This window comes from Rhagoletis zephyria, unplaced genomic scaffold (genome assembly GCF_001687245.7).
Source record: "Rhagoletis zephyria isolate East Lansing unplaced genomic scaffold, Rhagoletis_zephyria_1.1 Rzeph_scaffold_00664, whole genome shotgun sequence".
Taxonomy (NCBI): Eukaryota; Metazoa; Arthropoda; class Insecta; order Diptera; family Tephritidae; genus Rhagoletis; species Rhagoletis zephyria.
In genome coordinates, this window is record NW_016157748.1 from 77,279 (window position 1) to 95,128 (window position 17,850).

The 17,850-nt window shown below is 35.1% G+C and overlaps 1 long non-coding RNA gene across 1 annotated transcript; it reads left to right on the top strand.

Moving 5' to 3' along the window:
* The first annotated feature begins 576 nt into the window (after nucleotides 1–576).
* LOC108360953 (uncharacterized) lies at nucleotides 577–9,081 on the top strand. Its single transcript, XR_001847205.1, has 3 exons — nucleotides 577–647; nucleotides 3,216–3,219; nucleotides 9,072–9,081. It is a non-coding gene; the product is annotated as an uncharacterized LOC108360953 (long non-coding RNA).
* The last annotated feature ends 8,769 nt before the right edge of the window (nucleotides 9,082–17,850 follow it).

Genomic DNA, 17,850 nt, shown 5'->3' on the forward strand with positions numbered 1-17,850 from the left:
AATTTTACGAAAAAAGACACTTAAGGAAAACTTCGACGAGGAAAGACGCGTAAACTTAGATTTATACCTGGCCAAGGACTGTCACTTCAGCATCGTTCCCTAAAAACTGTTTGGGGAATTTAGATACTGTTACACCGCGAACAAAGTCGACCGCGAAAATAAGTTTACGGGTCTTTCTTCGGCGTCAACTATGTTATGTCTTTCTTCGCTGAAATTTTTTGTATGTGTCTATCGTTAAGTCGCTGTGTCCCTAATTTACAAGGCTTTATTTCATTAAAATTATGAATAATAAAAAAATTTTGAATTAAAAATTAAGCAATTGGTTTTTCTTAAAATTTCAGATCTTTTACTTGATTTATTCAAACAAATTAAAGTAAAAGATCTGGAGTTTTAAGAAAAAGCAATTGCTTAGTTTATATTCATCTGGCCCAATTGGTAAGCTGAATCAAAATGAAGTCTGAGTCGCAGTACATTCGATGTTTCAAACATCGTTAAAATTGACACCGATGTATCGTCAATTTAGCGTTTTTAGAAAAACCATCGCTTGCAGCCCTCGCACTTGTAAAAAATTGTAATCAGTGTTGCCGCGACGTCATGAAAAAATTGTATCGTAAAAGATACAAAAAATGGATCAAATGTATCACAACGTTTCACTAATCACCTTAGCATCTTCAGGGGCGAATCTTTATTTAAATAACAACAAGAAACAGAACAATTTTATCGAAAAATAATAATGTACATACATACATACATACAGGAATACAAAGTTAAATGTTGGATAAACAAATGAAAATACGAACACAAAGAGACTATCAGAGGTATTGATTTTTCTTATGGCACTTACATATGGTTTACATTTAATTGACACTGAATATTTAGGAAAAAATTTAAATATTTATAACATTGAAAATTTACATTTAAACATTAAACGTTAAAAGCATTGATACCATCAATATGTGGTACTCTCGTCATACTAAACTTTAATTACAAGCATATCATATAAGCAGCCGCGATGTCATCAGTGTCCTCCTTCTTGTTAATTGTTTTTTCCCTTTTCTGTAGAATTCGCAGGCTGTCTTTTCCCTCCGTTCTTTGTCTAATATTTTGACGTTGGCTAGATCAGTTTTCCACGATAATTTTACAGAAGAGGCTAATGAATTGCGTGATAAACTTGACCTAAGAAGCCTATTAAAAGACTGTCAAAAATATTTACTCACCCTAATCGAAGAACTTTTGAAACGATTACCTCAATTAAATACCTCTAAAAAAGCTTTGGTTTTGTCACCAGAAAAGTGTGTGAATCACAAGAGGGCGAGTTTCAAAGACCTGCCATATTATTATCCATGCCGCGCTCACATGCTTTGTTGAGAGCGTTTTTTCCGTAATGACTTCAACAAAGACTAAGATTCGAAATTGGATTAGGTTGGAAAGCCTTAATTCAATAGATCGAATAAAGTGTTATATGAAGGCTAATAGTTTCTGCTGCAAAACGTTTCCAATATCAAACAATATGTTATCAAGGTTGAATAGCTCAATATATGACAACAACAGAAATGTAAATCATTCAGACACTATAGGTGACTTTGAAGAAATTGTGGAAATAGCTGATCTCTATTATAGGTTTTTATCTAATTTTTAGCGCCGAGCTCTTAAAGGCGGATTGTGTGCTTAATTAATTAATATGAGTTCTAATAAATTTAATAATTGCGCAGTCCTATTGCAAAATATGTTGAAACCAATATTGTTTGTACATCACTATTATATAAGTGATTTGTCTTATTTATTATTACCCTCTGAGGGTATTATATTCGTTTTTGGTTTTAAATACTATGTTATTACAAGATCTCATTTTTAAAATAAAAGATTTGTTAAATCGATTTCATGAATTTTATTTAAAAAAAAATTGGCGATTTTTGGCGATTTTTTTTCAGAAATTTCGCTCTGTTTTTAAACAATCTGGACACCCTGATCCGAAAGCAAATTTTATAAACACAAAAGTGGAAAATACCACAGAATTTTGAAAAAAGTTGTAGGTATTTTTAGCGCCGAGCTCTTAAAGGTGAATTGTGTGCTTAATTAATTAATATTAATTATTAATATTATTAATATTTTTGGCGGCAGTTAACTAGAGATTTTCAGTACAAAAATATGTAGTTAACTGCCGATTCTGTGTTAACTACGCATTGTGAAATTGGCCCTTAGAGTATGTCAATTAAAATTTATCAAAATATCTTACAAAATTGAAATGAAATCCCTACAAATACGGTCGGCAAATAATCTGGTTTAATGTGCGGATCAGTTCGGACGGTCAAATTGTTCGGCCGAAATCGGTCGGCCTATCAGATGCAATGTGTGCCTAGTGTTATACGTTTTACCAAAAATTTAAAATATACTGCACGCAGCTGTTTTCAGCAGCGGATATTTTAAATCTGGTACTTGTTGCCGGAATTCAAGCAATGGCAAAGATTTATGTTGCATTTCCCGGTGCTTTATCTTCTTTTAATTCAAAAAACTCCAGCTCTTCTTCGCATCGGGCTGAAAACATTATTGAGTGCAGAAACCGATTTATTTTATATAGAGTGCAGATGCCACTCACTTCACATTTGCTCAAGCTACGCTTGTAAAAAAATTGCCGAAAAGCATTGAGACACTGTGCTATGTTGCGGCTAGTTTCTTTTCCCAAAGTCCAAAGAGGATACATGAGCTGAAGGAATTTCAGGACTACTGTTCGGTAAAACCCCACAAAATCTTTGTGTTAAGAATAGTTGAACAATGGGATAGTTTGAAACCTTATTTTATTTTATGCTTTTACGAACTAAACGGTATGCCATCGGCAGACCTGGCCAAAGGAATGTGCTGCAAAACAAAATGCAATTTTTTATTTCTATCGTATATTTTGCCCATAGTTAACAATCTTAACAAAGAGTTCTAAGCGGAAAGCTCTCGTTTGCAATACTTACATGCAACTATCAAAGCACATTATCTCTTAATTTTGAGTAACCGTATTAAAATCGATGCGATCAGTAACAATACTAATATTTATTTTAAAAATTAAAATAATCATAACCAATATATTAAAGTTTTACATAGAGTTTTTGGACCAAATAAATTTAAGATTTGATTTCAAGCGTGAAGATATAAAACTTTTACAAATAATAACACCAGCTAAGGTAGTTCCAAAAGAAGATTAATCAATTTTACCTCATTTGTTAAAGTTTTGTTCGAAATATTAAATCTTAAATAAATGAACTGTATGCTTTCAGAATGCTTTTTTGTAATTGAAATTTATTTGGTAGGTTGTAAACGATTTTGGTCGGATTTGGGAAGAAAACTGGTAGGGGAAAAAAATTGTTAGTGGCACCGCTGGCAGTGTTCACTAAAATAGAGCAATTGATAGAAACTTCAATTTTATGTTGGTAGCTTTTAAACTTTTCAATGCCTAAGCTAGAAAAAACATGCAACAAATTCTTGAGGTAATATTCTTTTGATTTGGATCCTAAAAAAAAATATATATAGAAACATATTTGTTTTTGCTTATAACTACCAATTCGGCAAAAAAAATTAAAGTAGCAAACGATTTAAAATATACGCCGCGAGACGTAAGAAAAATCGTTTTTTCGACGTGGCCAATATAATGGGCAACAATGAAAGGGTTAATTCTATGCAAAGAAACACAACTTTTAGATAGGTCCTTTTTATTTAAGGTAACAATATGTGCATACATATCGTGTGTAGCAAATATGTAGTTAAAAACAAACGAATATACATACAAACAAAAAATAAATAACGGAAGTAAAACTTTATTTTTTAAGCAATACATGTGAATATTTACATTCGTAAGTACATACGTATGTATGTACGTAATGTTTAAATTAGATTTACGTACATACTATGTACGTATGCATGTACAATAGGGTGCTTTTTTCGGCGACTATATATATATATTTTTTTTTACTCCCACCTCGAAATTTGGTTGGAAATAACTCTCTGAAAATTTTATCCCTTAATACTAATATTAAGTGCTCGACAAGGCGTGCAAAGATGTCCCGTTCATAGGACACGTAAACTTTGATTGTTTTTCTTCAAAATTCTATAGCTCAGAGGCATTTAATTATGGTCAATGATGGTTTTTCTTCAGAATGGATTGCTGCATACAAATGCCCAATGCGGCGTAACTGAAACTCCCACCAGCGAGTTAGTACAGGTCACCAAACCCAATATTTTCATTGAATTCCCGGTTTTTCCCCCCTATCTCGTAAATAACAAGAGCTACGGCAATTCAATTTTCTACAAAAAGTTCTAAAATACTAAATCGCTTATATCGGTATTTCCTAAGATATTGGACTTTGAATTTGATCTATAATTTAGCTCAGTAATCAATGAAAATTCAAGACTACCTAAATTTCAAAGCCCAATATCACAAGAATAAGGATATAAGCAATCTGTAGCTCTTGTTATTTACGAGACAGGGGCAAAAAAAAAACGGGAATTTCATGAAAATATTGGGTTTGGTGACCCGTACTAGCTCGCTGGTGGGAGTTAGAGTTACGTAACAATGGACGCTTTTGTAGAGAATTTAATTCTGAAGAAAACCTATCATTACTGTGACCATATTTATGGCAGCCGAATACGGGACAAAAATAATTTTGCGTTTCTTTTCACAAAAACAAAAGGATTTTAAAACGCTTTTTCAATATTCCTAGATTTACTAGCCCTGAAGCAGCATCTTTATTTGGCATATATTTTTCGATTCGATTTTTTGTGAGAACAGCATATTTTTCCATAGCTTTGTACTTTGTGCTCGGGATTTTTATCCGCAAAACTTGTTACAAACATTCCTACGCAGGAAAACATGATACAAATACTACGACTACTTTTGAAACAGGAGTGGTATCCAACGGATTATTTTCAGACTCGGATTTCGGCCAAGCACAATGCAGTGAGTAGCCTCAGGAACGAGCTGAATTGCAAAGCGAACCTTCGAAGGGTTCCACTTCCTTCCATCTTTGAGAACTTCTTTACTTTTACAATATTTTCATTGTAGCTCTATTCGGAGTTTCTCATGCTGAAGATACAATGCCTCATACAATCAGCAAAATGTTTTTTGGCGTAGTTTCGCCTAATGAATATATTCTCCTTTCACAAAATTTTAAAATTGCCTCCACACCAGAGTACGAAAATAAACTGTACAAAACAATTCCCATTTGCTCATCGATCATCATATCATTTGTGGTTTTGTACATAGTCAGAAACAAATTGTAAGATTCACTGTCATTTTCCCCAACTAGAAACGTTTGCTTTTCGTTTGTGACAATTGTGCCATAGGATGATATCACAAACGTTTCAATTACGTGAAAAATATTTTTTCTGTAAATTTTCATATCCAATTCAATTAAAAAACATTTTTATTTTTTTATTCATTGTAGCTATTCGGTTTGTGTTTAGTTATTGCATATGTATACATACATCCATATATTTTTCTCTGCACGATTCATTTCGTTTGTTGTTTCGTCTGTAACTACTAAACTACTGTAGTGTACTATCGCCAAAGTGAACTCAGCCGTTTTGTTTTCGTATTGTACCGAACTGTTGAAGTAATAAACGAAATGAAATAGTAACGTACAATATAGTTTATTTTCGTACCCTGCTCCACACCACGGCACATTGGACAAGTAATTGAACCCGAAAAAAAACAGCAAGCTGTGCGCATTTCCTTATTGGTTTTGGAATTCATATACGTAAACAAAGTTTGAAATTTTGGAGAAAAATTTAAACAAAAATGACAATTTAAAGACGACATTCACGACAAAAGTAAAATCAGCGGCTCACCTGCTGCTACCTGTTAAATATGCTTTGCGCAACACAGAATATGTAACGTCAAGTGCGTTGAAGAAAAAAAACCTTTGAAAAGCTAAATACTAGTGAAACTTCTTTCAAAATTTGAACGACAATCATTAACGTCTAATTTCGATTCATACTCACAAATACGCATATTTTATACGCAAAATTATAACTTCAGAAACTATCTACATATTTGCTTCTCGATTCGAATCACAAGCGTCCAGATTTGAAAATAAAAACTGTTTCATAGGAGTGTTACTTATATGAGCTACTAAGGTGCCAAAATACCGAATACGGGACAAATACGGGACATCCAAAGACATACAGGACATTTGGCGTCCCGTATGAAATAAATAAGTTACTAGGACAATTAACGAAAAAACAGGACGGTCCCGTATAATACAGGACGGATGGTCACCGTACCCTTCATTGACCATTATTATACCATACAATTCCTCTGAGCTATAGAAGTTTGAAGAAAAACTATCAAAGCTTACGAGTATTTTGAACTGGAAATCTCTTCCTGCCTTGGTCGAGCATTTAATATTAATATTAAGGGCACAAAATTTCGAGGTGGGAGTAAAAAAAATTGTCGCCGAAAGAAAACAACCCTAATGTCATATAAGAATGAGGAGATATTTAATAAGGGAACTAGGTAACAATATCATGTGAAATTTTATTCATTTCAGTTTTGTATGAAATCAGAGCATTGTGGTATTTGCCAATCCAAGCAAAAGTGGGTAGGTAAGCTTTATGACCAATTAAAACATTTCCTCAATGCTTATTATTCCGCTGCCAATTTATTAATGCCTACTTCTCTTATCTTACGAACACAATGGGACATCCCAACCATCCAATGCAGTCTTTTTTCAATTATCTATGTATGCATTTATGTATGGATATGTATGTACATATGTATGTATGGCAAGTGTCGACATATATTGTTTTTATAAATTACTGCAAATATGTACTCGTACTTGCATGTGCATGTATGGGCATTTCCAAACTGGCGTTACGTGACACTCGTATGAAAAAATTAAAAAAAAGGATCAGTCCAGTGCCTTCGTCTTGAACTGTGGGCTGTGCCGGAGCCATGCCGCTAAATTTAAACGTAGAATACGTGATATTATTAAGATCACATTCAAGTAAAAAACGGTACATGAAATATTCGTTTTGAGTGTATTGAATTAAATTTAATAAATCAATATGAATTGCAAAATATTAATAATTAGCAGTAGAGAAGCAGATCCACATTAACTTCAATCATATGTACCATCAGCTTATAAATAGACATACATATGTTATGATGAGTATCAATACCTAACGAAACCATTTTTGGCAACCGATATATGTACATATATTATAAAATACAGCGAAATCGGTCCATACATAAGTTAGATATAGGACTTTTATTTTATTTTATTCGCTGTAGACTTTTCGTTAGAATTGTCCATGTACTCGTCGTTAGTCCAGTGTAATTAAGCATACACGTGTGTGTACATAAATATGTGAACTGTATAAATTATATCTAATACAAAGCGTAAATACACAAAGTAAAATGAGAGGTGCTCAATATTACACGGAACCGTGTTAGTTTGGAACTTAATTATATGTATTTGTATAAGCTACCCTGCAGGAAATCAATAAATATTTACAACAACAAATACATGCTATCGATTCCAAGTACTCAGTGTCTCATGGTGCAATGAAATAGGACGATGTCAGTACGTAATTTAGCATCACTAATGGACGAATACTTGCCAAATTTTACTAATTTTTTCATACAATTTCAATATAAATGAATAAGTGTTTGGTGTGCGTAGTGACGGGTTTACACCTAGGTATTTTCCCAACGCTGGGTATTTACCTACTAATACCCATTTTCGTACCCGGGTATTTACCTAATTTCGGGTAGATACTCATTGAATAAAACTTGCATATAAAACTCTAAAATTTTCATAAAAATTATGTGTAATAAAGTAGACCAGGAAATATACCGACTTCACTTGACGATTTTTACCAATAACTCGACTCCAGCGCCACCTTGCAGCTCTTTTTGTGCAATAGTTGATATTGCCCCTACCTTTAACAATATATTTATATCTCGAATATGAGCCAATTCGGACAATGAGATAAATCGGCCACGCTTACCTTGCCTTGTCCCATTCATCGCATTTCATGGATGGCGGTGATGTCAGTCTTTATTATCCCAAGGACAGCAACCAACCGGGCAGAGGCACCATGCCGATTAAAGGTCCGGATATTCCAGGTGCATATCCTCAAATTATAGTCCTTTCTACGTTTGCCGTGATCGTCATCAAATCATCGTATTGGCCAAAAGAATCTAAATAATGCCCAAGGACAAGATTGAAAAAATAGGAAGTCGCACAGCGAGAAAATGAATTAATTCCGATTGTAAGTTGCAATTTGGTACAAAAAAATAAATGAAGTATTAAAAAGAATAAAATTATTCCAAAAATCGCCTGAAGCGATAAGAAAAGGACTCATTCAGGTAATAAGAAAACGAATTTATTGCCGGTAATATTGCCATCGAATCGATTTCCTATTACCGGTCGCTCTAAAACGTCCGCCGAAGGCAACTCGCCTCGGCGAGTCGTTTTCTTATTACCTGAATGAGTCCTTTTCTTATCGCTTCAGGCGATTTTTGGAATAATTTTATTCTTTTTAATACTTCATTTATTTTTTTGTACCAAATTGCAACTTACAATCGGAATTAATTCATTTTCTCGCTGTGCGACTTCCTATTTTTTCAATCTTGTCCTTGGGCATTATTTAGATGCTTTTGGCCAATACTATTGACGCCATATTCATAAGTTTCGGAATTTTTGAGAACTTTTTTATTCAAAATTGACATGAACGAAGTGATGTTGCCGATTTGTCACCACAGCAATAAATCGGTGATTCGCCAATTTGTTGCCATTGACGATTGTTGCCTATTTCTCATGCTTTGCATGGTGGGTTGTTTATTATAAAGCAATAATTTTTATTGTAGTTTTTAGTTTGTTTGTATTCGTGATTATTTGTTTTATTATAGGACCTCAAGTTCACACAGAAAAGTGAAATAAATTCGCAGAGTTACCGTAAAATATGTATATCTGCTTCAAAAGCAGGTGGGACAAACCACCCGTGACAGAAAAAAGAACTCAGATTTTTTCCATTGTAATGTAAGCTGGAATTTTTTTCGTATTTTGTAATAACTTATATAATAGTTAATTAGGTGTAGCTTTATCAAAATGTAGAATTGTTGAGTACTTTATGCTTAAATTTAAACAAGAAGGAACATTTTTTCTGTACAAATGTCCCACCCGTGATGGTGGAATCGCCCATATGTAGTTATGTATGTATTTATATATATACAAGTTTCAAGTGCAAATATTGAAAAGTGTTGAGGTGTACGAGCTGATTGTAGTTAACCTCTTTTCATATTAAAAATAGTTTCCCAAAAAAATTATAAAGAAACTGCATCAAAATCGTTAAAATATGTCTTAAAGTCAAAAAATTGTAATTCCCCAAACTCGCTATCAATACCTTGAGCAGTGTTGTGATCGACTATGTGTGGAAACTGTTGCCAGACAAATGCAAAGAATCAATTTTTTTTTCAAACAACTTGTTGTTGATCCATAAAACCAAAATTTTGTAAAACCACATCGCTAGCTTTTAGAGAAAAGATGCTAAGTCCTCTTTTTATGAAAACTCATATTTTGATGCAGAAAAATTAAATATGCATTGCTTCAAAAGGGATAAAGGTAATTGTTTTATTTATTCTCGTTTATATTCAATGAACGGTAAATGTGCTAAGTCCAAAAGAAGCGCCGATAATGCCAAAATAGTGCGAAACCTTTTATTAATTAAAGATCGAATCCCTCTGATTATTATGGAGTTTTGCTTTGCCAAAATGTTGTATTCAAAGGTTTGCGAAATACTGGAAGAAATTAAGAAGTTGTTTTCCTCTCCTATTCAATTTTAAGAATGGGACGTTTCACTCTAAGCTAGCAAAAACAAAAAAAAAAAAAACAATTACTTAAGGACGGACAAATTAAAAAAAAAAAATGTTTATTAACTAGAAACAACAACCACATGGTCAAGTCTAAATAGTAGCTGAATAGTTGCTCTTGGTTGTAGTTTGGTCGACGTACATTATATTTCTTTCGGCAACTAATAATAACCAAATAAAAACCCCTAAGAATGTACTCCTACTAGCTGTTGCTGTATATGTAATTCAGTAGTTTATATATAAATATGTATGTGTGTACTATGACTTTTTTAGGTCCCAAAAATCCCGGGATTCTTGGCAAATAATTCCGGGATTTTCGGAATTTCTAATTTGCACTTTTGTTGACTGGTTTTGTCTATATTTCTTTTGTTTATATATAAATATAGTAAAATTTAAATATAGTTTAAATATAGTAAAATTTCGTTTTTTGTTTTTCATTCTGACATGAGTAATTCAAAAATGATTTAAAAAATTCAGAAAACCAATGGGTACGAAATTAAAGAGAAAATTCTGTAGAATTTAAACAGATTCAATTTTTTTGTGTAATAAGGACGGGTAAGTATTGAAAATGTCCGTTTAAAATTTTATCCTTGAATATCATTGAAATTTTGCAATATTTATTTTTGAAAAAATTATATTTTAAGAACTTATAGAAACTAGATAACATCCTCGAATCTCATCCTTCTACCTTTATCAGCTCAAAAAATTACCTATTCGTCCTTGTGCCCCCAAACATTTAAAGTTTTTGAATTCTAAATAAATTTCCTCTTTCATTTGGTTCCCATATTTTTATTCTACATTGCACTGATTTTTTTAAATAATTTTTGAAATTAATCATATTTTTAAAATTACACAGTCCTTCGCCAGAGAGAAAAACTAAACAAAAACAAACAAAAAAATAAGGACAAAACTGCTCGAAATAAGGCGTTTCTTTTATTTCTACCACCAGTATGTATACATATATGAAATTCTTTCAACCACAAAATACATTTGTTGACTTAAATTTTTTTGCATCGAGCTTTTTTCGACATACCTTAAGCTACTTTATCAGATTTGTATACGCAAAGTATTATTAAATACGTATGCATTTAACTAGTGTCTTTTGTTTTGTTACTTATGAAAAATTTTCACTTTAAATAAAAAGGCAGTTTTCAAACCCATTTATTTACTATTTATTTGAATGATTGGAAAGCTTCTCAAACAATATTGAAGCAATTTTTTCGACTTAAGTTATTGAAAAATAATAAATGTATTAATCCCGGGATCCCGGGATTGTGCTATCGAGAGCCCGAAAATTCTGGGATCGTAAAAAGCGAAAAAATTAACATTCCTGTTATGTACTGATCATACAAGGTCCACATGCGCCTCTGTACAATGACGAACGTGCGTCAGGCAACGCGGCGAAAGTTCGGCGTCAAGAAACAGCATTCACAACAGACAGCCGAGAAATTTCGCAATCGACTCTCAATCCTGCTTAAACAAGAAACCCTTCAGCGACCGGAAATAAATGAGCAATCACTTCGTGCCGCTGCAGAAGAGGTGGTGGAATACTTCCGCCCGCGCCGGAACAACTGGTATGACGAAGAGTGCCGCGCGGCTGCTGCAGAGAAATACGCAGCATACTAAGCCACCCTACAGCCAATAGCTACACGAACGACAGTGGAATGATACCGGGAAATGAGAAGGGAGGAGAGACGTCTATTCAAAAGAAAGAAAGGACAGGCCGAAAAACGTGAATTCAAAGAGCTTGAGATGCTGGTAGACAGAAATGCGGTTCGAAAATTCTATAAGAAAATAAGGGAGCAATCAAATCGTTTCAAGACCGGGGCTGGTTTCTGTAGAAACTCACGTTCCTCCACTTGAGCGAGACGAGGTAGGAGCAGCAATATGGCGGCTTAAAAACAACAAGGGCCCGGAGCCGACGGTATTCCGGTTGAGCTGTTCAAAGCCGGCGGCGAAGAACTCGTCGGGCGCATGTACCAGCTATTAAGCAGAATTTGGTTTGATGAATACATGCCCGAAGGTTAGAATCTCAGTGTACTTTGACCAATCCACAAGAAGGGAGATCCCGCCATTTGCGCTAATTATCGCGGAATAAGCATTCTTAATATGGCATACAAGGTCCTGTCGACTACGCTGTGTGAAAAACTTAAGCCCTTTACGAACCAACTGATTGGACCTTATCAGTGTGTCTTCAGACCTGGTAAGTACACGATTGACCAGATTAGCACAGCGCGTCAAATTCTGGAAGACATTAGATAAGCAAATCGACACACACCATCTTTTTGTCGATTTTAAAGCTGCTTTTGATAGCACGAAGAGAAGCTGCCTGTACAACGCTATGTCTAAATTTGGAATCCCCGCAAAACTAATACGGCTATGTAGAGTTACGTTGAGCACAACTTTCGGCTTCGTCCAAATTGGGAAGGACCTCCCCGCGCCGTTTTCGACCAAACAAGGTTTTAGACAAAGCGTTTCACTCTCATGCGATTTTTTCAATGTGATGCTGGAAAGCGTTATAAGAGCTGCTAATCTGAATCGCAGCGGCACCATATACAGCAAAAGTACGATGCTCCTGGCGTATGCAGATGATATTGACATCGTTGGCCTGACTCCCAGGGATATCAGCGCAGCATTTTGCAGCTTAGATAAAGAAGCTAACGAGGTTGGTCTGGCGGTAACGAGGACAAAACGATGTACCTCATAGCAACTCATAAAAGTCTTCGCGTATTGGGCACGCGTCTCCACTTCGAAGTAGTGAAGGACTTTGTTTACTTAGGGTCCAGCATAAACACATAAACAGACATAGTTAAGCGCATAAAAAATACAACGATTGCGCTGTGTACGCATGGATGACGATGCTCCGGTGAAAAGATCCTTCGACTCCGCGCCCATGGAGGACAACGAAAGTAAAAATCTATCTGCAAAGGAGAGAGGCAACTGGCGAAGTTCTTTTTTTGTTCTCGGCCCAAACCGACAAACGGTTGCAGCACCAAATAAGAAGAAGAAGTATGTACAGACAACTAAAGATTAATTATACAAATATATGTACATATGTACGTTTAATATTCAATACCGTATGAAAACAGTAGCCAACTGAAAAATATTGGCCCCTATGATGTGCACATGTGCGTATAATATAGTATACATATGTATGGGTGCACACTGTATACACCTATGCAAGTAAATATGCGGTAAAATAGGTACTACTACTTCATGAACTTATAGCTGCAGATATAGATAGATATGTATAAATATATATATATATATATATATGTATTTAAATGGCCTTAAGCCGAGAAGAGCCCATACAAGTTGAATCAGTGAAAACAAGTAGATTCAGTCCGCCTTCTTCATTCGGTGATTGTAACATTCGAAAATTTTGTAGGTAATAACAGTTAGTGGCTTCTTAACTTCTTGGTAAAACCACCCTCTACGCTTTTCAATTGTTGTACTTGCGGTTAGACAATTCTTTTGTGAAGCACTTTCAGTTTACCGAAGGTAGCAATTAGCTGCCAGGTATTAGATTACTAATTTAGGTGTTGAGTGTAACTATCTCTCCTTGGCGGCCGACGGGAGAAACCATTCTTCCACTCATCAAAGTTGAATGCCTGCGGTTTATACTTCATTGGCGATATGCAGGTGATGTGCGCCTAGTTGCCAAACTTGATTGTAGTTATCGGTATTAAATTATTAGTATTAAGTTATGCGGTTTGTAAAAAAATTTTAATATTTTAGCATTTTCCACTTGACATCACGAAAGAAGCCACAATAAAATAAAGTAGTAAAGCAAAAAACATACGTATAAGAAAGCGATATACTAAGCCCAATTATAGTCAAATATCTTTTATTTTTTTACAGATATTTTACAAATTTTACTCGTTAATAAGATGCCTCTCTACATGTTGGAAGCGTAGCTATGCCATTGGGAGTTCGAGGCAAATAATCACCCTTCACACTTGTTTCTCGCCGAACAACCAATATACATAACTGGTAAATAAAATGAATTTTAAACAAGACATATTTGAGCAAAAACACAGCCGACTTCAATTCTCATATTATACAAATATGAGTACCGTTAATTTCCTCATGATCCAATGATCGGATCTAAACCAACGGGGAGAGAGAAAGAATTATCGAAATCGGTTGACGTGGCAAAAAGTTATGCGGTAACATACATAAAAAACCATATTCCGACGAATGGATAACCTCCTCCTTTTCTGAAGTCAGCTAAAAATAGTTTCAAATGTGATAATTTTAAAACAAAACCCGTTTCGCCCACAATTTTAAGGTACAAAAGTTGTATCACATTTGAGCTTATTTTATGTATTTAGTTAAGTACAAAAATTAAAAAAAAAATAGAATTCTGGGTGCTCTCACGGCCTGAATTATGGATGGAAAAAAGAGAGTAAAGCATTAAGTACAACATCGGTTGAGTTTTTTGTAAATTTACTACTACTCTCCAGTTACCTTCCTTTTATTAACTCGGGATGTAACTATGTAATATTGATGCGCCTAAAAGATGCAGCGATTTCAATTCTCCAGTTACATACCTGATGACAGTACGAATGGCAATTATAATAGGGAGGTTTTAGTTTTTTAAACTATAATTTTATTGTGTGTGCTAACCACGATGCAGAGAACAAAGGTGACACCGTCAGAGGTACCCATACTCTGGTTTTGGCGATTTTGACAATTCTCAAGTAAAAGAACAACGCCTCAGAAACTTTAAATGCATTGAAATTCACTAATCTTCTTCTTCTTTATTGGCTCTGTAACCGCCTAATGACTGGTTTTCACTATGCCAAATTCAGTGGCACTTGTCGTCAAATGAGGGAAAACACATTGTCAAATGGAAAAGCAGTTTATCGATTGACTTGGATCAGGATCATAATTCAATAATACAAGGTTCGATAAACTGACAGTTGTCTCTCTCGCACCGCTCCCTTAGCAGTGGCCCCGTGTTGCTTCTTTGCAAATTTACATGTAGCTTTGGTGTGAGATAAAAGTATAAGCTTTTGTGCAATACGTTTATTTGTATATGCATATGAAGCATATTTAACTGATAAACATAAACATTGGATGTTTACATCAATCTCATAGTAGTCTTATTTTAATTTTGAGTCATTTTGCAGTTTTTATACGGCTAAATAGCATATAAATTACGTAATTCACGTAGATATATCAATATTACGTTCAACATTTTGTTTAAAATGCCAGATTTCCTGCAAATACATTAGAATTTACGAAAGGAATTTCACTACTAATTGCCTACTTTCCGTACTTTTCTACTACCATTTTCGAAACAAGCGATTGCATTCTTGCCCTTTCTCTGCCCTTCGCAAATGCAACCTTTTGTAAGGGAGTGTCAAACCGCAGCTATCAATAATTATCTAACCTTGTATTATTGAATCATGGATCAGGATATGTCTTTAGTCGTGTACATGCGCTTGGAAATCGGCTGTTTGTCAGTTTTTGGCCCATAACATCATCGCTAAAGGTATGGATAAAGGAGTTTTAAGCGATTTTGGCCGAGTCCAAAACAGCACGCCAGTCATTTCTCTTCTGTGCTAACTGACGCCAATTGGAAATGCCAAGTGAAGCCAAGTCCTTCTCCACCTGGTCTTTCCAACGCACAAGAGGCCTTCTTCTTCCTCTGTTACCAGCATCGCGGCCCGAGTTGAATACTTTCAGAGCAGGAGCGTTTCTGTCCATTCGTACGACATGGCCAAGCCAGCGGAGCCGCTGAATTTTAATTCGCTGCGCTATGTCTATATCGTTGTAAAGCTAATACAGCTCATCGTTAAATCTTCTGCGNTTTCAGAGCAGGAGCGTTTCTGTCCATCCGAACGACATGGCCAAGCCAGCGGAGCCGCTGAATTTTAATTCGCTGCGCTATGTCTATATCGTTGTAAAGCTAATACAGCTCATCGTTAAATCTTCTGCGGCATTCGCCAGAGTAAAGGTTCATAAATCTTTCGCGGAATCTTTCTCTCGAAAACTCTAAGAGCCGCTTCATCAGATGTTTTCATTGTCCATGCCTCCGCGCCATACACCAGCACAGGCATGAGGAGAGACTTATAGAGTGTGATCTTTGTACGACGAGAGAGGACTTTACTTCTCAATTGCCTACTCAGTCCAAAGTAGCACTTGTTGGCAATAGTGATTCTACGTTGGATTTCAAGGCTGTCATTATTATTGGTGTTAATGCTGGCTCCCAAATAAACGAAGTCGTCTACTTTTTCAAACTTGTAACTGTCAAAACGCCTATGCTCTGAATGTTTGTGTGATGACAGGAGATACTTCTTTTACATCTTAGAAGTATAGCTGCTATTCTGGAGATAACCACATCTCCTGATACACTTCTTCATGGAGTTCACTGGGGCTTGAACCAGCATCTCCGGCGTTCAAAGCCGCCAAGTAAATTGTTGTTGCTTTTTCCGATAAAAAAATAATCTCTTTGGACGGCATATAGAAAAATAGCCCCACTAAGCGGGCAGCTCCAGGCTAAAGATTCAAGCAATAACTGTAAAGTTTTCCTTTTTTAATAAGTTCTGGTACGAACGACGAAGATATGGGTGCAAAAATATATTGCACGTGTAATTTTTTCCACACATTTGGTCTCCTTTTGAGTTTCAGGCCTTTGTGGTTAGGATCGGGCTCGCACGAAATTTTATTTTGAGGACGGGGTCCGCGCCCATCAATACTATTCACCCCAGAAAACATTGAGGTGATTTCTGACATTGTTCTCATCTTCTGGGTTTGCTGGGATGTATGTACATTTATGTCAAGAATGATAGAATACAAGATTGCGCCCATAAGAGACGATTTTTGAGAATAACTTTTGTGTGACGTTGCACTGGTGCATTTGCGAGAGAAATGCCAAAACGCGAGCAAGAATGGAAGAAGAAGAAAAAAATTTTGCAAGCAAATCGTAAACAAGTTGCACAAGTGTGACGTCATACAAACAGCGCTTCCATCAAATTCACTGATAGCGGAATAGCGGTACCGAGATGGGCGCCACCTTTGTTCTCTACATCGTGCATTCATGCACTTTAAAGTTTACGAAACCTCGTTACATAATATTTAAGTGGTTTTCCTATGCCGAAAAGAGTTCATATACCGTTATTTTGTATGTACTATGTCTTGATTGATACTGGGTCTAGGACAGTCACGACAAAAACATATTCATCGGGAGAGAGACTTTTTACTCTGGTCTGGGAGTATTTTAACAGTGTCCAGATCCACCAAAATTTTGTAGAAAGACTATCTTTAAAAGCATTTAAAAAGTCTGATCTCCCATATTGAATTATGAGATACAGTAATGTATATAACTAATAAAGCATAACTAATTAAACACTGAATTTTTGATACATTTTACGCCTGTAACCAATTACCAAAATTCCGAATTATAATACATATTGCATTGGAGAATTTTGAAGTGGATATCACGCAAACTCTTCGAATATTAGTAGCATTTGTTTTTGTTATCGAAGCAGATTTATCAGTGATGAAATGATCTGAAAATGAAACATATTATGCTTGAATTGGTTAATACCTTGCTGAAAATTGAACAACATGCTATATAGTGACAGAAATCCTCTCTTGTTTTCTAAAGATTTGTTGGAAGATAAGCGCACATAGTACCGTAAGCCAAAAATCTGTTTGTTGGGAAGTGTTTAAATCGCACCCTTATGTATGTATGGATGTACATTTATGTGTGCACATACATATGTACATATGTCGCGCATATACATACATATTTATGATGGCAAATATTGTTCAAATATAAATATGGCATATGTATTCATGTGTGTTCACTAGGGTGGTCCAAAAAGGCATGTGAAAAAGTAAAGTAGGAATTTTTATGCTTTCACCTCCTAGGATTGTTTTATACCGAAAAAATATAGATACCCCTATTTTTTTATTTTGAAATCAAATCATATTCAGAGGCCGCCCAAAGCGCTCAAAATTTTCCATGTATTTTATATGGG